General features: G+C 46.9%; 1 pseudogene; it reads right to left on the bottom strand.

Annotated features, from left to right (window-relative positions):
- Positions 1–3,159: 3,159 nt before the first annotated feature.
- Positions 3,160–26,020, bottom strand: part of LOC119309958 — a 28,380-nt pseudogene continuing 5,519 nt past the window's right edge.

The raw sequence follows: 26,020 nt of genomic DNA, 5'->3' as shown, positions 1-26,020 counted from the left end.
CGGCGGCTGGGTGCGGCGGCGGCGGCAGCGGAAAGCGGAAAGCGGCGGCAGCCGGCGGCGGCGGCGGGTGGATGGAGCGGCGGTGGCGGCGGCGCGATGGAGGCGCGGCGGCGACGGCGGCTAGGGTTAGGATCGACTTGCGACAGATACCATGTAGAAGAGATGTTTTGCCAATACAATAATCGTTGTATTGATGGGTGCTGATGCACGTATATATAATACAAGGGAAGGCCTCTACCTCAACTATACAAGACTAGGAGGTGGGCCACAACTCCAATACACGTGCAGTACAAAATACATTCTCAACAATGTTGAATAGTGGACAATGAGTTCCTCATTTTACCCACAAAAATTAATGAAACCAAATTTCCTTGCCATATATATCTTGGTTTCAGTTTTTCTTCCTTTTGAAATTAAAAGTGAAATATAATAGTTATTTCTTAGTCAAGTATAAATAGCCATCCGACTCAATATATGTATTATTCCTAGGAGTAATCTTTTGGAAATAAGAAACTATTATAAAATAAAAACACTAGTCTAGGAAATAACAATAGTCTGAGAAATAACAAGCCTGTTTCAAGAGTTTGTCTCCAATAAAAGCATGTTGAGCAGTGGACAATGAGTTCCACAATGATATCACTCAATTTACGCACGACAAAGACTGAAAGCCAATTTCCTTGCCACGTGCCTATATGTCTTGGTTTCAGGTATGTTTTTCCTTTCGAAATTAAACATTAAATACTAGGATAATTATTTCTTAGTCAAGTATTAATAGAAGTCCGATTAAGGATGGCAATGGGTAGGGTATGGGGCGGGTAGAGCAATACCATATCCATACCCGTGTAGTCAATGGGTACAAAATTCTACTCATACCTGTACCCGTGGGTATGACACTTTACCCGTACCCATACCCGACGGGTACCCATACCCATTGGGTACCCAACGGGTAGATCAATTAGTACACAAGTTATACACAATTTTACATTCATCTATAGCACATTTGATAAAAAAACAATTGATCTCAACTCAATAACAAATAGTCGAGTACATGAAAATTATCTCAATTTAAATTGACAATTGGTAAAGACTTAAACATAGGTCCATAGGCTCACAACAGAACTTTAACATAGGTACACTTGTGATTGTGAATCACGGGTAAGATTCACATGTCGGTATTAAAGGGGTAGGGTATGGGTATATCCATGGGTAAAAGGCTATACCCATGCCCTACCCGTGAATTAACGGGTAGGGTATAGGTACTACTCGTGGGTATAAAATTGTGCCCATACCCTGCCCGTGTGGGTACGGTACCCGCGGGTACCCGTACCCATGGGTAAAATTGCCATCCCGACTCAATATTTCACATGCAGTTACTGCTAGTAATAATCCTTTCGCAATAGAACGAGAAATAACAAAATAGTTATAAAATATAAAATATATGGTTCAATGAGCAATTTTTTATCACTTCACATATTTGATGAACCTGTAGTGAGCTGTTATTAATTATGTTTTTTGACGAGGGGAATGGCCCCATGTTTTATCTGTCGGAAACCATGAGTTCACCAAGAAATGACGAAAAAAGCAGAAAAACGGGGAAAAGAACTATGGATGTTTGAGTTAGTGGTTTTGCTAATTAAGAATAAATTAGTTGAGGAGTACTTTTGCAATTAGCAGTGGGCACTAACGTTGGCGTTGATCATTAGAGTTTTGGCATTAGATAAGCATGGTTTTGCTAGAGGCGGCGAACCCCTGGTTTGCCAAAATAGATGGAAAATTTTACACTTATATGGTGCACTAGTAAAGAGATGTCTGCATACGCATTAGCTAACCGTGACTTTGCTAGAGGCGGCGAACATTTATCCGCCAAAAGTATTGGAAAGTATATATTCGATGGTGGTCGTAAAGGCATGTCTGCATACACATGACGGTGCATTAATCTGTCGGTTTTGACATCATCATCCCATCAGTCAGTGCGTCAAAATCATCAAACGCAGCGAAGACGAACCTGCCCATGACCGTGAGGAATTTTTTTTGAAAAGGATGACCGTGAGGATATATATATATTAGTTGGTGGAGAGTTTGGGAGCAAGTTGACATTGTGCTAACCGTTAGCAATGTTGGTCTAATTTGTCTGCCTTCTTTTGCATTCTCTTTTGCATTGATCCATATGTTTGTATTTAACTCGATAATGACGTATTGGTTCATGAATGTGTGTTGTCTGTTTAAGCACATGTATACTAGCAAGGTGCAAGGAGAGTGTAGCCGTACGTGAATACTTTTGAATGATCATCTAAATAACATGTCAAGAAATTGCAACGGAGAAACTGCCAATAAAGTACAAAACTTCTTTCACATCCAAATACAATTATTGCACCCTTCAGTAGACAGACAAATCACAAAATTTGCAATAATAATCAACAAAACCACCTCGCTCAATCTGTGTTCAGTTTATAACGGACATAGAACAAAGGATACTCATCTAAACCATCTCACACCATCGCATCTCAGAAAGGGTAAAAACACAACTGAAACAATTAAGTACTCGCAACTCGCCAGTAGCAACATACTACCAGTATTTCAGTAAAGGTAGAACAAGCAGGCCGTTCGATTACATTAACACCATCAAACAAAAATTGACACAACTCCTTACTAGTGCATAATAAACTGAAGGTACCAAGTACCTCCATACAGTTCAGCAACGACATATTCTAACAAATGAGCTGACGACGCGTAAAAGGGAGCAAAAGCTAGAGATACCCAACCCAAGAAATAGTAGTTCCAGCACAAGGCAAAAATGAAGACTTGAGAGTCAACCTTCAATAAACATGTGTATGTAGCTCGAGCAATGCTTCACAGGCCATCTACAGTGCTTGCATAACCAAACTCTAGTTTATCATGATAGCAGTGCATTTTTTAGTTACTGATAAAATTACTAAATGCAATTTGAGAGTGTAGTACGATATGTAAACTCCTCTCAGCTCCCTACAACACAACCAATTGACTACAAAATCTGAGCTGGTTCCGACACTTTTGGATCTAGTTTTACAAAATCAGCATGATTTCAAGATTAACAACCCTATCTGATGAATACATCAATCATGTAAAGAACATCCCGCACCTGTCCGGTGATCGCAGGCAGCAACATCTAGATTGACTGGCTTAATGCCTTCTGGTCTTTCCAATGCCTCGTCTTCCAGAGAAGAGATGCTTCGGTTTCAAGGTAGGGATCAAGCGATCCGCCTCCCCATGGCGAGCCTCCTTGTTCCTGTTCTTGACAGAGTCCCTTGACTTCTTGATGGCCTTCTTCTTTTGAGTAGTGTCCCTGAGCCCATCACCTAGCACGACCACTTCAATTGGTTGGGATTTGTACTTAGACCTCGACCTTGTACGCAGTTCCTTGTCAGAATGTTGGCCATCAGCGTCCATAGCGTCATCACAATTAGCTCTGCTCATTGACCTCTCACTGTTATGGCCTCTTGACTCGCTACAAAGTCAGTTCATAGCAGCATTAGGATCAACACACATGGATGTGAGTTGCCTGCCCAATCTCTTGGTTGTGAATTTCCCATCTTTCTCTTGTTTCTTTGGAACAATAGGACGGCTCTCTGTAGTACTCTTGTTCATCCTATGCTCCTAGATGACCATTGCCTTCTTCCTAATCTGACCAAATATCTCATGATGTTCTTCAGTTAATTTTTCATGGCCATCAATCATGAAAGCAGCTTGAGCAGCTTCTTCTTCAAGACGAAGACCCTCCTCCCTTTCTAGTTCTTCACACCTTTCCAAGATATCTGGATCCAAGAAATCGGCAACATTATGTCCATGTAAATCTCAGGGAGAATATCTTCCTTCCATTCATCATTGGCCAATAAGTAATGCTTCTTGAGACTGGCCGAATCGACACCAACACCTCCATTCTCATCCTCAAGGTCCCTCTCAAGCTTCTTCGTTTCCTTTGCAGCCACAATTGCTTGAGCTTCAAGAACAGCCTGATGAATGCAAGTAGGCCTATCTCTGTTGTCACGAGGCTTGGGCATAGCAGCATGAAACCTATTTAAGCAGTCATTGATCTTCTTTGACTTCATCTTGATCTCCACTCTCTGCTCGAGAAGCCTCTCACATGCAGCATTCTTAACAGCCATCACACCCTCGACTGTTAAGGCACTCATAGTCAACAAAACACCCTCTTCACTAGGATCTCCATCTTGCACTACTAGGGAAAACCTTATACACAGCATCTTAGCAGCAGCGCTTGACAAAAGAGGGCGCTACTGCTACTTAGTAGTAGCGAATTTAAATAAACCGCGCTACTGCTACTACTTTAGCAGTAGCGCGTTTTGCTAAAGAACGTTGCTGCTATACTTGTACTGCAGTTGTCTAGACACACTTAGCAGTAGCACGTGTAACCCACCAGCACTACTGCTACGTCCCTTAACAGTAGCGCTTTTCTCTGAAACATGCTACTACTGCCTTACCTTATCCTAGAGCGGTGTAGTTCCCTCTCGCGCACTCTCTCCCTCTCACTCGCTTTGCCCGGCCGCGCCGAACCCGTCGTCCGCCGCCGCCGCGCTGCTCCTCACCAAGGTACTCCCTCCTCCCCTCCTCCTCCGGCCGCCCTCCTCCCATCGCCCCTCCCTCCTCTTCTCCGGCTGCCCCCTCCCTCTCCTCCTCCGGCCGCCCCCTCCCTCTCCACCCTCGCCCCCTTCCTCCTCCTCCTCTGGCCGCCCTCTCCCCCTCCACCCCGCCCCCTCTATCGGTGTCAAAACCGGCGGATCTCGGGTAGGGGGTTCCGAACTGTGCGTCTAAGGCTAATGGTAACAGGAGGCCGGGGACACGATGTTTACCCAGATTCGGGCCCTCTCGATGGAGGTAATACCCTACTTCATGCTTGATTGATCTTGATGATATGTGTATTACAAGAGTTGATCTACCACGAGATTGTAGAGGCTAAACCCTAGAAGCTAGCCTATGATTATGATTGTTGTTGTCCTATGAACTAAACCCTCCGGTTTATATAGACACTGGAGAGGGCTAGGGTTACACGGAGTCGGTTACAGAGAAGGAGATCTACCATCCGAATCGCCAAGCTTGCCTTCCACGCAAAAGAGAGTCCCATTCGGACACGGGACGAAGTATTCAATCTTGTATCTTCACAGTCCAACAGTCCGGCAAAGCATATAGTCCGGCTGTCCGGATACCCGCTTATCCAGGACTCCCTCAGTAGCCCCTGAACCAGGCTTCAATGACGATGAGTCCGGCGCGCAGATTGTCTTCGGCATTGCAAGACGGGTTCCATCTCCGAATACTCCAAGATAAATTTCAAAGACTTAAGTCATGTCCGGCTCTGCAAGACAAATTTCACATACCACCGTAGATAGAACAATAATCCACAAATCTAATCTGCTGACAACTCTTCGTAGCGTGACATCACGCCACGGCCCGGCCATTATTCGAACCATTTTTTACAACCAGCTACCGCACACATTGCGAGGTGGTTTCCTTAGCACGTCTTGTCGAAGCGGAGATTGTGTCCCCCTTATTGCGGGATCCTCATCAATATGGGTATGGGTAACCCAACCGTGCCATCAATCGTGACGCTTGGAAAATGAGTAATTTTGCCGGGCAAGTAGGGAGGCGCACATTTTTTCACCGCCTTTATAAAGGGATAAGAACTCCCGATTTCACCCACGCCTTGTTCCTCCTTTGCTCATCCGTTCTCGCACTCTCGAGCCCCAGCGCCCAAGTTCTCACCTTCTCCGTAGGACCATCCGTAGCATGTCCGGAGCGGGAGGCAAGTGGATGGCCTCCTCCGTCACAGAGGAGGACATTACCAAGCTTCGGGCGGCCGGATACCTGGCCGAAAACATCGCACACAGTCTTCCGACGGAGGGACAGATCACCTCCACCCCAAAGTCTCGGGAGAGAGTAGTATTCCTCCCTCATTTCGTCCGCGGACTAGGATTTCGACTCCACCCGTTCGTCCGCGGGCTCATGTATTACTATGGGCTAGATTTTCATGATCTATCCCCAAATTTCATGCTCAACATCTCGGCGTTTATCATCGTGTGCGAGGCCTTCCTCTGCATCACGCCCCACTTCGGCCTGTGGCTGCAAATCTTCTGTGTGAAGCCGAAGATCGTTAGCGGCCAGCAGGCGGAGTGCGGAGGCGCCAAGGTGGGCAGGATGCCCAACATTACATGGCTTGATGGCTCCTTCGTGGAGACCGTGAAAGGGTGGCAATCGATGTGGTTCTACATCACCGAGCCGCATGACACCAACTGGGCGGCGGCGCCCAAATTCTGGTCCGGGATCCCCATGCGGTTCACTTCCTGGGAAAAGAAGGGCTGTCCTAGGGCGAACCCGCAGAGCTGACCGGACTCGAGACCTGTATCAAGATTATGAAGGACAAGAAAATCAAGCTTGTCAACATGGTTCAGGTCATGCTCGTCCGTTGGATCCTCCCGTGTCAAAGACGGGCATTCAATATGTGTTGTTCAAGACCGGTGAAGTTCCTCCTCCCACTTCCGAGGACCGCGGACTCAGCGCCACGCGGCTTGCCAATCCGGTAAGTTCTCTAAACATCACAAGATGTACCTTTACCAGCATATTTGTGAGAGGATTTTAAGTCATCATGCTGACAAAACAGGATTACATGGAGACAGCGGAGCGGGTTGACTGTCCGGCTCCGCTACCTGAAGATCCAGCAACCGCATTCCTAATGGAGATGCTGGTTCCGACGCCTTACAAGGTGCCGGAAAAGAAGGCCGAAAAGAAGGCCACGGGGACAAGGAAGGGTCTCCGGCTCAAGGTTGCGCCAAACGCCTCGTCCGATGACGACTAGGCGCACTCCCCCCTCCCCCCCCCCCCCGAGGACGAGGGGGGAGAAGAAAAGGAAGACTGCCCCGTCTGGGGAGGCCGAACGGTCCAGGAAGATGGCCGCGGGGACCAGGAAGGGTCTCCGGCGCAGGGCCGTAATAAACTCGTCGTCCGAGGATGGCGAGGAAGATTCCTCCCACGGAGACGGGGGGAAACATGAGGAAACTCTCCCTCCCCGCATTGGGGAGGAGAATAAAAGGAAAGCCGCCCCACAGGGGGAGGCTAGGACACTAAAGAAGGGAAAGGCGTCCCTTCCGGATCACTCCACTACCGCCGCCTACAACAAGGAGAAGTGGCTGCCCAGGGGCAAGCCCTGGACGAGGTCGTAAGTATCCGCATTTTGTAATCCTTTTCGTGCGACTTTAACTTCATAGTTTGTAATAACGCCGGACACGTATATGCATTCCAGCCGGGTCCAATCTCGGGGTATCCTCTTCGGATGGGTCCTTGAGTGAGTCAAAGATGAATAGCGGTTCACTCCCGACGGCCACCTCCCCACGACCCGCAACGACACCGAGGTGTTGTCCCAAAGGATACCGGGGCCGGAGCGACGTTTCTGGAGACGCCCCAAGGCGAAATCCTAGACGCTGGGTGCATGGGGGGCAAGATCCCCATGGGTTACGTGGAAGGGGGCCACAACAAGTCTGGCTCCCAACCGGTTACCGCGCCGGAGCCTCCAAAGGCTTCGGATTCAGGTAGGCAGCCCCACGCTAAGGAGGGCGAGCCGGCTGTGCCGATGACCTCCGTCCAACCGGAGACATCGGAGAATCTGCTGGAAGTGCTTCGCGGCGCTTCCATTGACAAAGAGCACCGTACTCTTATAAGTACGGTAATTGAGAAGGTTCGGTCCACCAAAGGCGGGTTGATCGAAGCCTGCACCAGCCTACTAACAGGCTTTGAGGTAAGTAATGAAAAAGTGTGAGAAAATATCACCCAATAGATAGTAGCCCCTGATACTCTGTTTGGTGTTCAGAAAGAAAAGCCAAACGGAGGGTCAACTAAAAACCGCAGGAGTCTGACAGTACTTGTCTAAGTTAATAAGCAGGCATTGCTGCTGGTCGCCGCTGCTCGCACAGCTGAGGTTGCTGGACTCAGGAGGGACCTGGGGCAGGCCGAAGAAGAGCTCGGCCTCATGAAGAGGCAGCTCAAGGAGAACAAAGGTAAGTGATACCCCATCTGTGTGTCATGTAGAGGATAAAAATGGTGATGCTAACAAAAAGCATCATGATTTTTAATAGGGGCCACGACCGAAGTGGCGGCCCTGAAGAAAGCGCTGTCCGAGGCCGAAGCCAAGGCGGCCACGGAGCACACCGAGTGTGAAAAGCAAGATGCTCTAGTGGGAGAGGTACAACAAGAGCTCCAGGAGTTCGGCAAGAAGTTCGAGTCCTTGGAGCATGACTTCAAGACGCAACCGTCCGAGCTTGCCAAAGCCCTCGAGAGCACGAAAGATGCCAAGGCCGAAGCCACAAAGGCCCTCCAGGAAATCCAGGCGGCCAAGAAGATAGCGGCGGGTAAGGCATTCATTATGTAGAACAAGCATGTGGAGGAGACGTTTCTTTTACTTAACCGAATTCGGAGCTCTCCAGGGGCCTTCGCAGATCTACCATGCAGCTTATCGGATGCCATGGAGTTCTACCGTGCCGAAGAAGGGAGCTCAACGGAGAAGTTGTTTTGGTCCCAGTATGCCGGAGCCGAAAACCCGATGCCCTTGAGTGACCAACTGAAGCAATTGGTCGAACTCCACAAGGCGGCCGAACTGGCCATGAAGGGCCTGATAGTCCGGATGTGGCCTAGTGAGCCTCTGCCCGACAACTACTTTGGCCTTATAAAGCGGATGGTAAATGCCTGTCCGCGGCTTGAAGTTATCAAGCAATCTGTCTTCATTGAGGGTGCCCGCCGGGCCTTTGCCTGCACGAAGATGCATTGGGCCAAACTGGATGCTGAGAAGCTAGTGAAGGATGGACCACCTGAGGGTAAGCAGCATCGCTACCCCGAAAAATATTATGATGGCATTATGAAATGCGCTCGCCTTGTGGCCAATTAATGTACCAAGGACATAATGTTTAAGTGAATGTACTCATGTCGTTTTTGTAAAAGGAAAATGAGTTTGTTTGCGCTTATATAATGCTTTGTTGATTTAAAATATTACCTTCTGTGCGGCTGTTTATAAAATTCTGAAAGTAGGCCAGTCGTCGGCTTCTGCCCCCTTGTAACTAGTACTGGGGTGTTCGTGGAAAACCCAAACACTCTTTATCCAAATTTTTGGTCCTTTAAGGAGGTGCTCAGCGCAGCGAACAAGGCAATCGGACTATGTGGCTTTATAACTCTCACTTAGCCATAGAAGTCTACAATTTTAAATTTTGGCGAAGCCCCTAATATTCGGAAAGCCGAATCGGGGCGCTAGACACGCCTAGATCGGACAAGGCCGATTCCTCGCTTGAAGCGGAAAAAATCTTTAAGGATTTTAAACCACTCGAACAGCGACCAGCTCTCACCGCATCATGACAGTCAGTTTTCAGCTTTCTCTACTGAGGTGCTTGTCCGGAAGAACCGGGACACAATCATAGTAGTTTTCCCTGCGCTACCTTAGCCGATATAACGGAACGTAAGGTACCAAAAAAAGGGAGCCGGGCTAACCCAACTATTGACCCAAGACATGATTCGGAGCTGATGCATATAATGCTATAAGTTCGGGGTGCCGCACTATCGAAATTGTTCGGACTTATCTTGTCGTATTATGGGATACCATAAGAAGCCCCTGGCAAACTGGACGTACCAAAGTGTACGGATGCATTAAACATTCAAGGGAAAACATGAAGATAGGAATAACAAGCTGACGCTGTATGTTGTTTCCCGATGTTATTTAAATAATACATCAAGGCATATGTGTACAATTAATGCGTGAAGCAGAAACGAATAGGACCATTTGACATGTCATATCCAAGGATGGGTCGCATGCGGGTATGTAAAACAGGTATATCGATCATTAGTCAGAGACCACCTGGGTATTCCCTTGTGCGCAACGCCTCTTGCCTCCTTGGTTTTCACTCCTGTGATGAGTCCGCTGATCAGGTTCTCTGAAGGGGCTGTCCGAAAGTGGGGCCCTGAAAGAGAAAGGAAGTTAAATATGTATGTGGGCCTCGTGGCGGTTGAACCGCACTGTGGAACACCTCGTCATCGCGCCTCCGCCTATGCCCATTGTATTTTGAGTGCGTAATTATGTACACGTGGCACCAGTGCCGCCTGAACTAGGCTGGGGAGGAGGCATGACTGCAAATCATGCTCTTGGCGTGCGTGACGGTCCTGCTGCGGGGTGCTCCAGACTCGTTTGGCGGTGTTTGGGGTTGTCAATGCCGAATTGGCAGTTTGCCGAAGAAGGCTGCACTGTACTTCTGCTGCGAGGGCCGCAGTATGCTCTTCCATACGGACAGAGCGGTCTTTGTTTCCATTGACTATTATAACCCCGCGAGGTCCTGGCATCTTGAGCTTGAGGTATGCATAGTGTGGTACCGCATTGAATCGAGCGAACGCGGTTCGTCCAAGTAGTGCATGATAGCCACTATGGAAAGGGACGATATCGAAGATTAACTCCTCGCTGTGGAAGTTATCCGGAGATCCGAAGACCACTTCCAGTGTTATGGAGCCCGTACATCAGGCCTCTACCCCTAGAATTACACGTTTGAAGGTGGTTTTGGTGGGTTTGATCCTTGAGGGATCGATGCCCATCTTGCGCACTGTGTCCTGATAAAGTAGGTTCAGGCTACTGCACTGTCCATAAGGACTCGTGTGAGGTGGAATCCGTCGATGATTGGGTCAAGGACCAATGCGGCTGAACCACCGTGACGGATGCTGGTAGGATGGTCCTGGCGATTGAAAGTGGTCCGACAGGATGACCATGGGTTGAAATTTGGGGCGACTGGCTCCATCGCATAGACGTCCCTTAGTGCACGTTTTCGTTCCCGTTTGGGAATATGGGTGGCGTAGATCATGTTTACCGTTTTCACCTGGGAGGGGGGGGGGGAATTTCTTCTGTCCCCTAGTGTTCGGACGCCGGGGCTCCTCGTTATCATCGCTGTGCAACCCCTTGTCCTTGCTTTCGGCATTTAACTTGCCAGCCAGTTTGAGCATCTAGCAATCTCTGTTAGTGTGGTTGGCTGGTTTGTTAGGGGTGCCATGAATTTGGCACGAGCGGTCGAGTATGCGGTCCAGACTGGACGATCTCAGATTGTTCCTTTTGAACGGCTTTTTCCGCTGACCGGACTTTGAGACGCTGAATGCGGCGTTGACTGCCGTGTCTTCGGTGTTGTCACCATTGTTACGACGCTTGTGTCTATTGCGTCATGTCTTGCCGTTACTGTCGCGGACATCTGAAGGGCCGGAGCTTCTTGGCGTGGTGCTACTACAATCCAGCTAGATGTCCTCGCCCGTGCAAAAGCGGGTCATGAGTGTCGTGAGGGCCGCCATGGACTTCGGTTTTTCTTGGCCGAGGTGTCGGGCGAGCCACTCGCCACGGTTATTATGCTTAAAGGCCACCAGGGCTTCGGCATCCGGACAATCGACAATTTGGTTCTTTTTAGTTAGGAACCGAGTCCAGAATTTCCTGGCTGACTCTCCGGGCTGTTGGGTAATGTGACTTAAGTCATCAGCATCCGGTGGTCGCACGTAGGTGCCTTGGAAGTTGTCGAGGAACGCGTCCTCCAGGTTTTCCCAACTGCCAATTGAGTTTGCCGGCAGGCTATTCAGCCAGTGTCGGGCCAGTCCTTTGAGTTTAAGGGGAAGATACTTGATGGCATGTAGGTCATCACCGCGGGCCATGTGAATGTGGAGAAGAAAGTCTTCGATCCACACCGCGGGGTCTGTTGTGCCATCATATGATTTGATGTTTACGGGTTTAAACCCTTCTGGGAATTCGTGATCCATTACTTCATCAGTGAAGCAGAGGGGGTGTGCGGCGCCTCTGTGCCAGGATATGTCTCTACGCAGTGCGACTATGTCTGGCCGGTTATGTTCGGCCCGGCCAGACTTATTGTTAATGTATCCGGCATGACGGTCATCGTCGAGTGTTGGGGCGCGCCCCTGTGATCCGTAGATTGATCTTGGCTGTCGTGATTTGTTTTCCAATAGATCTTGGAGGTCCTGCGTATTGCCCCGGGCCGTAGTGAACTGGCGTGGGGGTGCGGGCTGGTATTCGGTCTGATACGCCATTTTATCCCGACCACGAGGTGGCCGGTCAGCCTCGTCTTGTGCTCGTAGTGTAGGCTCTACGGCCTGCTCCTCTAGTTGAGGTAGCAACTTGTGGTTTGTGTAACCTTTGGTGGGGCGATTGAGTCCGTATTCCTCAGCCGCCAGGACCTCGTTCCATCTGTCTGCGAGCAGATCTTGATCAGCTTGGAGCTGTTGCTACTTCTTTTTCAGGCTTCTTGTAGTGGCTACAAGCCGGCGCTTAAAGTGCTCCTGCTCTATGGGATCCTCAGGTATGCCGAATTCATCATCGCCGAGGCTCACCTCGTCTTCAGAGGGAGGCATATAGTTGTCATCCCCCAAGTATCTATCTATCGCCTGTTCCTCTAGGCTGACCTGCCCGTGTTCCTGTTTGGCCTGTTCAAAGGTAGGCTGATCAGCATTGTGTTCCTATTCGGCACCTGAGGGAGTCCTGGATAAGGGGGTATCCGTACTGCCGGACTAGATACTTTGGCCGGATTGTTGGACTATGAATATACAAGATTGAAGACTTCGTCCCGTGTCCGGATGGGACTCTCCTTGCCGTGGAAGGCAAGCTTGGCGATTCAGATGTAGATCTCCTTCTTTGTAAACTGACTCTCTGTAACCCTAGCCCCTCCGATGTCTATATAAACTGGAGGGTTTAGTCCGTAGGACACAACAACAATCATACCATAGGCTAGCTTCTAGGGTTTAGCCTCTCTGATCTCGTGGTAGATCAACTCTTGTAATACTCATATCATCAAGATCAATCAAGCATGAAGTAGGGTATTACCTCCATCGAGAGGGCCCAAACCTGGGTAAACATCGTGTCCCCGGTCTCCTGTTACCATTAGCCTTAGACGCATAGTTCGGGACCCCCTACCCGAGATCCGCCGGTTTTGACACCGACAGCACCATCTGGATTGTTTTCTTCTCTTGTGCCGGTATTGCTGTGGCGGGGCTTAGAGTGGCGCCGATGACGCCCATGCTTTGATTTCTTCCCTAAGGGGTTATCTTCTGTTGCCTCATCGCCATTGTTTTCTTTGGGGGTGTCCACCATATATATATCATATGAAGATGTGGTTGTCCAGCGCCCTGTGGGCGGTGGTTCCTGTTCTTCTCCTGCATCGTCGTCTATATCGTCGATTTCTTCGGAGTCGAAGTCAAGCACGTAGGTCAAATCATTCACAGTGGCTATGAAGTGGGTGGTGGGTACTAACGAATTTCTTCGTTGCCTGCTTCCCACTCGAGCCGAACATAGTTCGGCTAGGAATCTCCTGACAGAGAGAGAGAGAGAGAGACCTTAACGAATTTAGCACATCGCCAAGGGGGGAGTGCTGAAATATATCCGTGACGGTGAACTCCATTACTGGAGCCCAATCGGACTTGATGGGCCCGGGCGCGCGCGGTTCGGAACCCACATCCGGACACAAGTCCGGGGGTCCGGTGACGCAGATTCCCTTAACAGCGGAATCTGTGTTCGGCTCTACCGCCGAAGAGTATGCCGCCTCCGTGGCGGGGTCCATCCACCCGTCCTCAAACGACGCGATCTGCCCCAGATTTAGGTCCGGAGCAGTTGCAGAGGCGATATCCCGAATACTGTCCGACAACAGATTTAAGTCGTGCTCGTTGTGACTGTTCGACGCTCCTGATGTAGGCCTGAATCCGTCGAAGATCAAGTCTCCGCGGATATCGGCTATGTAATTCAAGTATCCAAACCTGACCTGATGGCAAGGGGCGTAGCTGTCGATCTGCTCCAGATGGCTAAGCGAGTTGGCCCGCAGAGCGAAGCCGCCGAACACGAAGATCTGTCCGGGGAGAAAAGTCTCGCCCTGGACTGCGTTGTTGAAGGTTGAGGGAGCCATCGAGCCTTACATCAATGACATAGAGGAACTCTCAATGAAAGCACCAATGTCGGTGTCAAAACCGGCGGATCTCGGGTAGGGGGTTCCGAACTATGTGTCTAAGGCTAATGGTAACAGGAGGCTGGGGACACGATGTTTACCCAGGTTCGGGCCCTCTCGATCGAGGTAATACCCTACTTCCTGCTTGATTGATCTTGATGATATGAGTATTACAAGAGTTGATCTACCACGGGATTGTAGAGGCTAAACCCTAGAAGCTAGCCTATGATTATGATTGTTGTTGTCCTACGGACTAAACCCTCCAGTTTATATAGACACCGGAGAGGGCTAGGGTTACACGAAGTCGGTTATAGAGAAGGAGATCTATCATCCGAATGGCCAAGCTTGCCTTCCACGCAAAAGAGAGCCCCATCCGGACACGTGACGAAGTCTTCAATCTTGTATCTTCATAGTCCAACAGTCCAGCCAAAGCATATAGTCCGGCTGTCTGGATAGCCCCTTATCCAGGACTCCGTCACCCTCCCTCCTCCTCCTCCTCCGGTCGCACCCTCCCCCTCCTCCCCCGCCCCCTCCCTCCTCTGGTCCCACCGGCCTCCTCCCGCTCCTCCTCTCTCCTTCCTCCTCCCTCCATCTTTTTTTCTGTTTTTTACTATTGTATAATGTAGTTTTTTTACTATTTTTAGTAAGTGTTTAAAATAGTTAGTAAGTAAATTAATAAACTAGTTGAACTAGTTTGGTTTTAGTAAGAACTAGTTGAATTAATAGAACTAATGTATTTTTAGTAAGAAAATTAATATAACTAGCTGAACTAGTTTATTTTTAGAAAGAACTAGTTTATTTCTATTTCTAGTAAGTTTATTTTTAGTAAGAACTAGTTGAACATGTCAGATTTGTTGTTATGTTTTTAATTTAAGCAATTAGTGATGTTATATGTATGGTACTATTCGGGATGTATTAGTGATAACTTATAGGGTTTTTGTTTTAGCAGAAATCAAGGAGCCCCTCCATCATCCCCGCCGTCATCCCCGTCACCGACCCCCTCCGACCTCGAGGTGAGACCAGCCAAATCTCCATGTCAATATGAGTTCTATAAGATATGATGTAGACAAAAACATGTATATCTTGTGTTTCTCAAATAGGATATGTGGATGCCCAAGTGGCCGGTCATGTTTGCAGGTTACACCTCCGAGTGGCCTATATTTTGCCGGAGTGTTGATTAATTTCCGTTCCGACAAATTTCAGGCGCTCGATATGTCCTGTTTTAGCAAAGGTCATGCCGGAATTTTCCATGAATTTTGGCATGACTTGTGCTAGAATATGTAGGAAATATCGAGTGGCCTGGATTTTCTAGAAAGATAATTAAACGATATTTCGGGTTGACTTTAAGACTGTCGAGGCCGAAGAATCCCGACTGTTGTCGTGGGGGTCATTTCTCCTTCTTCTCCGGGTGCTAGACTTTTGTTATGCACTAGGGGAAGGAGGAGTAACGACCATCACTGACGGTCGCAAATGTCAGAGATGAATCAGTGAGGGAGAGTATCCACCATATATGAGAGGACGAAGAATCCTGACTGTTGTCGTGGGGGTAGCTTCTCCTTCGTTCCCGTGTGCTAGACAACTTGGTGTAATGCACTCGGGAACGAAAGGAGGAGCTACCATCACCGACAGTCGAATATATACACCACGTGAGCTGAGAGTTTTCAAGAAAAGACTCGACAGACCCATAGTCAACCTGTGATGAATAATAATGATCTAATTTAGTTTTTGTAGTACATATATTTAGTTGTACAAGTTTAATCTTTGAATTATGAACATAGGAAATGTCGTCGGACGAAGAAGGTCCCGGGGAGTGCTCCTGGTGCGGCGACAAATGGGGTTTCTGCGACAGGCCTCACCTGGACGACGATCGGCACTCCAGCATTAAGCTCGAGGAGGCCTTCGATTGTGATATGGTACGCTACGACGCTAAGTGTTTTTTTTGTAATTAAGCTTGACTTCCACTACTTCAACGTGTAATTTTTGTCTTTTACAATTCGACTAGCTTATCCCATGCCATGCAATACGCTATGTCTTGGAGAGGATGGGTTTTGAAGATCATGAGAGGAATGAAACAAAGAAAATTAACCTAAGGACCCATCATGGTATGGTTTTTGAGGTAAATCTATACAATTCTGAGAGCGTACCCAATTTTGGTTGCCCGAGTTGGGAAGCACTTTGCAAGATGTATGATTTTCAAGAGGGTATGTTTGCCACCATGGATCTTGGTGATCCTGACATCGACCAAGATAATTTGGACATTTAGGTTCTTGTTGATACGCTTCCAATTCTACCGCTATGCGAGTTCCTCAAACATAGTTATTAAGTAATTTATATTGTTTATTTCAAAATAGTTGACAACTTATTTCCATTGATAGCTTATTTTCATGCTTCAAAGAGTGTGCGGAAGATGGTAGACAGAACCAACTACACCAATGGATCTAAGTTAACTTATCAAGAGAAAAATCATCTGGTCGCATATTGTACTGACATTGAGAATTACAATGCCTTTTATCAAACTCCTCCAAATTATGGTGAATACGTGCCACTAGTGCACGTGTTGAACAACGATAACTTCCATGGAGATTTCTTGGTAAGATTTTTTACTATTATGACATCCATGTATCTTTTGCATTCTTCTAAAACTGAACTACATTGCTAACCACAAAGTTATTACTATGTTTTTGAACAGAAAATCCCGATGGATTGTGTGCCTCATTTGATGTATCAGAATGGTCGCCTAGATGTTTTGAACATACAGCCAGGTCGTCCTACGAATCTCACCCGTGCATATTGGGTTTCTAAAAATGGTGAACACATGATAATCAAAGAATGGAAGAAATGTATGGACATTCGTAAGGAGGTTCTTGGAAGCAACATTGCATGAAAGGCAAGAATTGGAGACAGGATAATCTCCATTCTCCATAATGGAGAGTCAGGGGTTATCTTGTTTTATGCTATTTTACCCAAGAAAATATAGTAGGTCCTAAGAGAATGTAGTAGGTTATGAGGTACAATATGTTTATGAGAGTTGATGATGATGAGTAGTTGTGATTATGTCTAATGACCAACTTGTATGTGATGTCTCATTGATGAAAATGATGATCATGAGGAGGTGTTATATGACAATGATGTATTATGATGATAAGTTGTTAATGATATGATGATGATGATGATATTTATTATATCATTGGGTGAAAGAACCGTGGATTAGTTTCAAGTGGATGTCCATCCACTTGAAACTAGTCCACGGTTCTTTCTCCCACTGATGTAATAACTCATTATGATGTAAAATCATTCTCTAAATTGCTGCGGTATGAAAACTTATATAAAGGTGCATGAATACAACATGAAATAAAAAAGAAATATGGAATAATAGTAGTAGCGCCTGCTAGTAGAAGCGCTACTACTAATTACCAGTAGTGCCCATTTTAGAAAGCGCTGCTACTAAGTCGACGTAGCAGTAGCACGGTCCAGCCCACGCTACTGCTAACATTTAGCTGTAGCGCCTTTACTAGTAGCACTATAACCAGCGCTATTGATAGGATTCAAACACGCGCTACTGCTAGGGTTTTCCCTAGTAGTATTGAGGTATAGTCTTCATAGCCTCTGACTTCGTCTCCATTACCAGCTTCATGTCCTCTTCAGAAGCCCATCAAGCGACTACAAATCAGTCTTGTTGCACACAATGTGCATAGGCTTATTCGTGAACAAGGATATTATAATATGGAAGAGTGCTGCTTGCTGAGAAATAGTGTACCCACAAGACCCTGAGATTTCCAAGAAGAACAACACAACAGCCCTCAAGTGGACAAGAGCGGTGATACTGCACATTTGTATGATGTTCATGTCCTCAAAAGGCTGATCAAGGATCCCTGGAGTGTCAATCATTTGGTACCGAAGATATTTGTAATCCGCAAGGCCAACGAAAAGTGATTTTGTTATGAAACCATAAGGTTGTACGTCCACATCAGCCCTTGTAACCTTGTTCATGAAAGATCTCTTCCCAACATTTGGATAGTGTGACGCCCCCGATTCAATCGTACACTAATCATACACGCAAACATGTACGATCAAGATCAGGGACTCACGGGAAGATATCACAACACAACTCTACAAACAAAATAAGTCATACAAGCATCATAATACAAGCCAGGGGCCTCGAGGACTCGAATACAAGTGCTCGATCATAGACGAGTCAGCGGAAGCAACAATATCTGAGTATAGACATAAGTTAAACAAGTTTGCCTTAAGAAGGCTAGCACAAACTGGAATACAGATCGAAAGAGGCGCAGGCCTCCTACCTGGGATCCTGCTAAACTACTCCTGGTCGTCGCCAGCGGCCTTCACGTAGTAGTAGGCAATTCTAGTGTAGTAGTCGTCGTCGACGGTGGCGTCTGGCTCCTAAGCTCCAACGTCTAGTTGCGGCATCCGAGAAGAAGAGGAAAATGGGGGAAAAGAGGGAGCAAAGCAACCGTGAGTACTCATCCAAAGTACTCGCAAGCAAGGAGCTACACTAGATATGCATGGGTATATGTGTAAAGAGGCAATATCGGTGGACTGAACTGCAGAATGCCAGAATAAGAGGGGGAAATATAGTCCTATCAAAGACTACGCTTCTGGTAGCCTCCGTCTTGCAGCATGTAGAAGAGAGTAGATTGAAGTCCTCCAAGTAGCATCGCATAGCATAATCCAACCCGACAATCCTCCCCTCGTCGCCCTGTGGAAAAGCGATCACTGGGTTTCCTGTGGAGCTTGTCTCGGTGTGTTTTATTAAGTATCCGATTCTAGTTGTCATAAGGTCAAGGTACAACTCCGGGTCGTCCTTTTACCGAGGGACGCGGCTATTCGAATAGATAAACTTCCCTGCAGGGGTGCACCACATAACCCAACACGCTCGATCCCATTTGGCCGGACACACTTTCTTGGGTCATGCCCAGCCTCGGAAGATCAACACATCGCAGCCCCACCTAGGCACAACAGAGAGGTCAGCACGCCGGTCTTAAACCTATGCATGCAGGGGTCTGGGCCCATCGCCCATTGCACACCTACATGTTGCGTACGCGGCCGGTGAGCAGACCTAGCAACCTCCATTACAAAGGAAGTTGCGTTAACACAGTCCAACCCGGCGCGCGCCACTCAGTCGCTGACGTCACGAAGGCTTCGGCTGATACCACGACGTCGAGTGCCCATATCTTTCCCGCGTAGTTGGTTAGTGCGTATAGGCCAGTGGCCAGACTCAGATCAAATACCAAGATCTTGTTAAGCATGTTATTATGAAGCAACCGCGAACGCCGACCAGGGCCAGGCCCACCTCTCGCCTAGGTGGTCTCAACCTGCCCTGTCGCTCCGCCACATAGTAACAGTCGGGGGCAGTTGGGAACCCAGGCCCACCCCTACCAGGATGGAGCCACCTGTCCTTCCAGCCCCCACATCGGAATCACTTGCGGGTACTCAACGAGCTGACCCGGCTTTAGTCACCATCTGTATAGTATGTATGTATAGTATATACCCGTGATCACCTCCCGAGTGATCACGGCCCGATAGTATAGCATGGCAGACTGACAAGAATGTAGGGCCAATGATGATATACTAGCATCCTATACTAAGCATTTAGGATTGCAGGTAAGGTATCAGTGACTGTAGCAACAATGACAGGCTATGCAACAGAATAGGAGTAACTGAACAGTAACATGCTACACTACTCTAATGCAAGTAGTATAGAGAAGAATAAGCAATATCTGGTGACCAAGGGGGGGCTTGCCTAGTTGCTCTGGCAAGAAGGAGGGGTCGTCAACTCCGTAGTCATGCTGGGTAGCAGCGGCATCGGTCTCGTAGTCTACCGAGAGAAGAGGGGGAAGAAACACTAAATACAATGCAAACATAAGCATGACGATGCATGACAAGACAATGAGCGGTGTTAGGTGTGCCCAAACGTGGTAGTAGGTGATACCGGTGAAAGGGGGAAACATCCGGGAAAGTATCCCCGGTGTTTCGCGTTTTTGAACAAATGAACCGGAGGGGGAAAGTTGCGGGTTCACTATGCTAGGGATGCGTGGCAGACGGATGGGCTACGTATCTGGATTCGTCTCGTCGTTCTGAGCAACTTTCATGTACAAAGTTTTTCCATCCGAGCTACGGTTTATTTTATATTAATTTTAAAAAGATTTAATCATTTTTAGAATTTTCTTAATTATTTTAAATCAACATTATCCAGAATAGTGTATGCTGACATCGTCATGACATCAGCATGATGTCAGCAGTCAATAGGACGTTGACTGGGTCAAACTGACGTGTGGGTCCCGCATGTCATTGACTGGTTAATTAACAAGCAGTTAATTAGGTTAATTAGTGATTAGATTATTCTAATTATGATTAATTATGTTAATTAATTCTTCAATTAATTAGTTAATTAATGTTTTTAATTATATTTATTATTTTTAAATTCTTTTTTTTATAAAAACGTTCTGGGCATGGGCCCCCCCTGTCATAGGCCCCAGGGGGCTTAGTGGATTCGGGCGCTAGCGAAACGGGGTAGAGCCCCGGGTGGGCGGGCGCCGGGCACCCGACTGGGCACTGCGGGTGCCGGCGGTCAAGGGGCCGGCCAGCAAGGGGGCCATGGCCGCGGCGAGGTCAGTGGCCAGGGCAGCCACGGTGGTGGCTGCGGGCGATGTGCAGAGGAGGCGGGGATGGCCGGAGCGGCGCACGGAGAGGGAAGGCGAGGCCGGAGCGACGCAGGGAGAGGGAAGTGGCTGTGGTGGGGCGGCTCGGCCAGGGGGATGCGGGCGCAGTGGTGGTGCAGTGGCCACGAGCAGCAGCGGCCGTGGGCGCGAGGGGCGCAAGCGAGCATGAGTAGGGGGGCAGCAGGGTCGAGCCGGAGCTTGGTGCTCGTGGTCTTCGGTGGTACGGCATGAAACTGACGGGCAAACAAAGGGGAAATCATGGAGAGCTCACAATGGGGATGTAGGGTTCAGGGCAGCGGGGCGTGTGGAGGAAGACGGGGACGGCCTCGTTGAAGGAGACGACGTCGATGATGGAGTCCGGTGGGGCAGCTCCAGCGCGGGGTCGACGAGGAGGACGGTGAGGCGGCATTCCGGGCGGTGTCGTCGTAGCTCCGGCGACAACATCGAGTAGTGATGCAGGCGAGGGGATCGGGTGCGGGGAGCTCCTCTCCCCGGCACAATGCTTGCGTGCGTGTGTGTTGTGTGGTGGCGGCGGGTGAGGGGGATATGGGGATCGTGGCGGAGTGGGGGTGAGATTAGGGTTCGGTGGGAAGGGGGCCTAAGTAGGCCAGTAGGTGGGCCGGCCTGGCTAGCCCAGTGGCCAGCTAGGCCGGTTGGCCCCGGGGAAGGGTTTGGTCTTTTTCTTGTTCTTCTTTTTTGTTTGTTTTAGTTTTACCTTTTGTTATTTTTCTTTTTCTTTTATTTACTTGTAGTTTCTTTAGTTTTGTAAAATAGGACAATAGTTCCTAAATTAATGTCTCTAAATAACTCACTGCCTTAAAAAGTTTGGCCCCTAAATAAAATGTTTAAATATTTTATAGTTTATAAAAGGCATTTAATTAGATGTTTTAGCTACTGATTTAATTAGTTTAGTGCATTTAACCATTTTATAAAGTCTTGGTTTCTCCACCAATGTCTCTTCTGAATTATTTGTCACAATAAGAACATTTTAGTTTTGAGTTTTGAAAACTTTAATTGTTTGACTTGTTTTTGTATTTGGATTTTGAATCTGTCTTGATCTAACACGAGATTAGCAACAGTAACGGAGGTGACGTGGTATCATTAGCAGAGGTTCACTGTAGCTTAATTACCCGGGCGTCACAATTCTCCTCCACTACAAGAAATCTCGTCCCGAGATTTAAGAGTGGAAGTGAGGGGGAAGGGATTTTGTTACGAAATTCTAACAAGCATTCTCAATCCTGGTTGCTCTTCTCAAAGAGTTTGCTCCATGATGTTTATCCCTCCATTCCTCTACTTCGGTGCGTCGAGACAAAGTTGTCATCCTTTCTTTGGGAACGCCATCGTACTTACGTAAAATGATAAGGGGTAACTCGAAAGAACGGAACTCTGCATGGTTGCTTATCCAGTAGATAACCTTAGGGAAGGTGGTGAAAAGTAACTCTCGAATTGAAACTTAAGAAATTATCGAGAGCAAAGTAAGAAGGTGTAAAGTAGAAGTCTCGAGTGCATAGGCAATCGTTCGTTGCGTGATACGAAATGTGAAAGGGGTTCAGAGCAATGGGAATAAGTATTACGTCTGATACCAGAATAGATCACTAGGAAGGTGGCTCATGACTTACATACAAGGTCACGCGCGAGGAATAACTATGGAAACAGGGGGTGTACAGGAGAGTCAGGTTTCGATCCTGTGGAACTGTGGGTTATGGCCCCACCTTGGGAAGGATAACCTTAGGAAGGGTGGTGAAGTCTTGCATAAGCAAGGCATGTCAGAGGATAGTTTGCCAGTTATGTCGGTAACAACATCGGTACCAAGGGCGAGGGACGAAGAGAACCATTCTCCTGCTCGTTGAACGAGGCGGACCAATAGGCAAAGTTCTCATCCATCGGTGGTTACCGAATGTCATCAACAATAGTAACACGGTCTTACTGACAAGGTTGTACAACAGGGTGTTTACATAAGCAGCGAATCAGTACTACTTAGATCATATAAACCACGAGAAAGGTTAAACAAGACAATGGAAAGGAAAAGGTGATCATCATATTAAATAGAACAATGGAAAGGAAAATGTGTTTAAACACATATTTCAAGGGTATATCCTTCCCAAGGACAAGCAGAGCATGAATCCATGACAGGATATAACGTAGAAAACCCTTTAGGAAAGGGGGAAGAAATTTCATGAAATTACCCATACAACAGTGTTTGGATAATTTCATAAAGAAAATTTAGCATTGTGCTTCAGATGTTCTTATTGAAAATCGGAGTACCACATACATGCTTCGAGATAGCATTGACATGGTCTTCAAGCAAAGTTCGGACTTTGGATACACAAAGGATCCATCAGGACAAACTTATTAAACAAGGCATTCAATTTCCCCATGGAAAGATGGTTAACCTTGTTAAAAAGGAAACTATAACACTAGGTCCTCCGGTCAGGTGTGCTAGGATGACATCACCTTACCGAGTCATATAAAGACCAATGATGTAACTCTTGGACATATGTTCCAACCATCATATCTAACCGAGGTTCAAATCTGGTTGGGGTCAGGATACCTCAGACTCAGGATGCCTGAGAAGAAAAAGGCGCGACACAGATTGATGAGAAGACATCGTAAGGTTCTCGGGAAATGTACCATGGAAGCAAGTTCCGAAACAAGAGTTCATCATTAAATCAAGGAGAGGGTTAGGAGGTGGCTGATGGACTCAGCGACAATTCATTGAGATTCCCAAAAGATGGATTTCCACACTTATGTGAACAAGGAGATAACATTTGTCAGATCAAATGATATAATGATGTATGCTCGAGGAAAACATACACAATTTAACAATGATAGAAGGGGGCACCCGGAAATCTGGAAGCACGATCAATGTTTGAATGATGATTCAATAAGAAATACACTTAGAGTGAAACTATTGACCATTAACTTCAAAGCAATAGGGTTGCTAGAAGTACAGAATCCAAGCAGCACGGTTCACGTGTTGGTATCCCAGTTAAAATCAACACGGGGACCCAGGAATGAGCGGAGATGGCAAGAAGTATTACTATACCAAGAATTCTTAAGAGGTGGTGAAATTATCACAACATTCTTGACATAAAAGATGGTAACACGAACAAGTTTGTGTTTGAGGGAAGGCAATAAAGTGGTCGATGACAACACAATTCATCGAGGGCAAGGATGGTATTTCTCATCATGAATTCGATTGGTATCCTGGAAGGAGTTAAAATGTTGACGATGATCACAACAAATTTTGTCGAGAGTCTCCATGAAGATGCAATCGATCGGCGATGACATCAAGTTAAAGGAATGATGAAGCGAAAGGTTAGTGGAACCATGGGTACGGCACAAACTCGAAATCAATTTTGTTGTTCAAGGAGAAATGATATCACGAGGAAGATCCACGTAAGATTAGCCCACCGTCGAAATTTGTGCTCCGGGAAGAACCAGATAGGACAGTTAAATTTAGCACGATAATGATGTAGCCGATAAGGCTAGGAATGACATGATGGAGTATTAAACTCGTAATCAATGAAGATTACTAATAGTTGTCGAATCGCAGTGCGAACTCGATTCACTATTCGGTGTTCTCGTTGACGACAACCCAAAACTCATGGAGTGACTATGATAGGGAAAGGTATTACTCCGACACAAATTCATAAGATTTAGTGCAATGGCATGATATCCTCGAGATACCAGGGATATAATACTCGAGGGCATATCAAATTAAAGGTTGAAGTGGGGTGTATTGATCTATAGAAGACAAGCGATTTTACTTATCTGAGAAATGGAATCAAAGGAAGAAATTATGGTCGAAACCACGATTACAAAGGATCAATTCACAGATCCAGATGATATTTTCAAGGAAATAGTTATTATTACAAGAAGCTTCCATGATAGGATCTACACCGTGTCCATGGGCATGAACACAAAGGTTCAAGGTCGACTCCCACTTCGTCAATGCATAATCTTCCATTCACTTCTCATTTTTCAAAGAAGTTGTAATGTTTAAATTTTATCTAGCAAAACACCAGAAGAGTATGACTCGTGATAGCTCTCGGGTTTACCTAGATCTAGGAAGGCATAGGTTCAACCCTTAGGGGTATCTTGGGAAAATATACCACAACTTCGGAGTAAGTAACTCAAGCTCGGGAGCAGAGCATGGTTGACAAAAGCAGGGGATACAATTTACCAAAGGCATTATGTATCTGAGGAAAAGCTCACAAGGTTAATGAATACGAAGGACGGTGTCGGATAAAATCCAACAAAGGATCTGACGGTCCACAACAGAGCTGATGTGAGCATCGACACACAATCAGAGGAAGAATCAAGGCGAGGGCCTTAGATTATAGAAACAACTGACTAACTCAAAGCTCAAAGGCAAAGAATCATAATTTCCAAATCAAGGGCTCAGAGGCAAAAACTCTGATTAAGGATGGATAAGTTGAATAGACTTAGGGGTACATTCGACGACAACTTGATTGGTCGAGGACCAGCTCATGTTCAAAATGACGTCTGAGCCGGAAGGATGAATTCTAGGATCTGATTGAGGATTGCGAGCATTCGCAACATATCGAATCAAGTGACCCGAAATGATAGTGACAGAGGATGTCAACGGAGATTACTCGAAGTATGGAATTAACCATAATGCAGGAAGGCAAGGAAATCAAGAGCAATCAGCTGCTGAGAATTTTCAGAAAATCGAATGGTATTTCGAGGACTTATGTGAAACACATGAACGGGTAGGGATGAGCGGATACTCGACAAGTGCAAGGACGTAGGGGTATTTATGTTGCTACTAACTGCAAGGCAATAGGCACAAAGTATTCTCGGAATATCCGAAGTATTTCAGGGTATCTTGTAATAACAAGAACAACAGGAAGTGAAGCTATGGACGACAAGTGTATGTAGTTCTCCATAAAGATTTATCGGTTGTAGGGATCGCAATGGCCAAGGGCACAAGGGTCTCGGGAAAGCATCAGAGAGTGTCTTCAGAATTTTCTGGTGCAGGAGGCGATCATCTGGCATGAAGGGGCTCTCCGGGAGGAAGTATTTTCGAGAACCTAAAGTTAGATTTTAGCAAAATCATTTAACCTGAATGGAACAGAATTCAGAGTCCCAAAGTAAAGGTCGAGGAATAAAAGATCCTACTACCACCCAATGGCAACGTGGGCCCATGGGGTGCACAGCCATGTTAGTAAAATAGTTTTGTAATATCTAGACTCGACTTCGGCCTAGGAGTTGGAAAGGGGATTCCTACAGGCAGTTGGCTCTGATACCAACTTGTGACGCCCCCGATTCAATCGTCCACTAATCATATACGCAAACATGTACGATCAAGATCAGGGACTCATGGGAAGATAT

The sequence above is a fragment of the Triticum dicoccoides genome, chromosome 5B, assembly GCF_002162155.2.
Source record: "Triticum dicoccoides isolate Atlit2015 ecotype Zavitan chromosome 5B, WEW_v2.0, whole genome shotgun sequence".
Lineage (NCBI taxonomy): Eukaryota > Viridiplantae > Streptophyta > Magnoliopsida > Poales > Poaceae > Triticum > Triticum dicoccoides.
The sequence above is the reverse complement of the archived record's forward strand: the minus strand, read 5'-3'. Positions and strand labels throughout refer to the sequence as shown.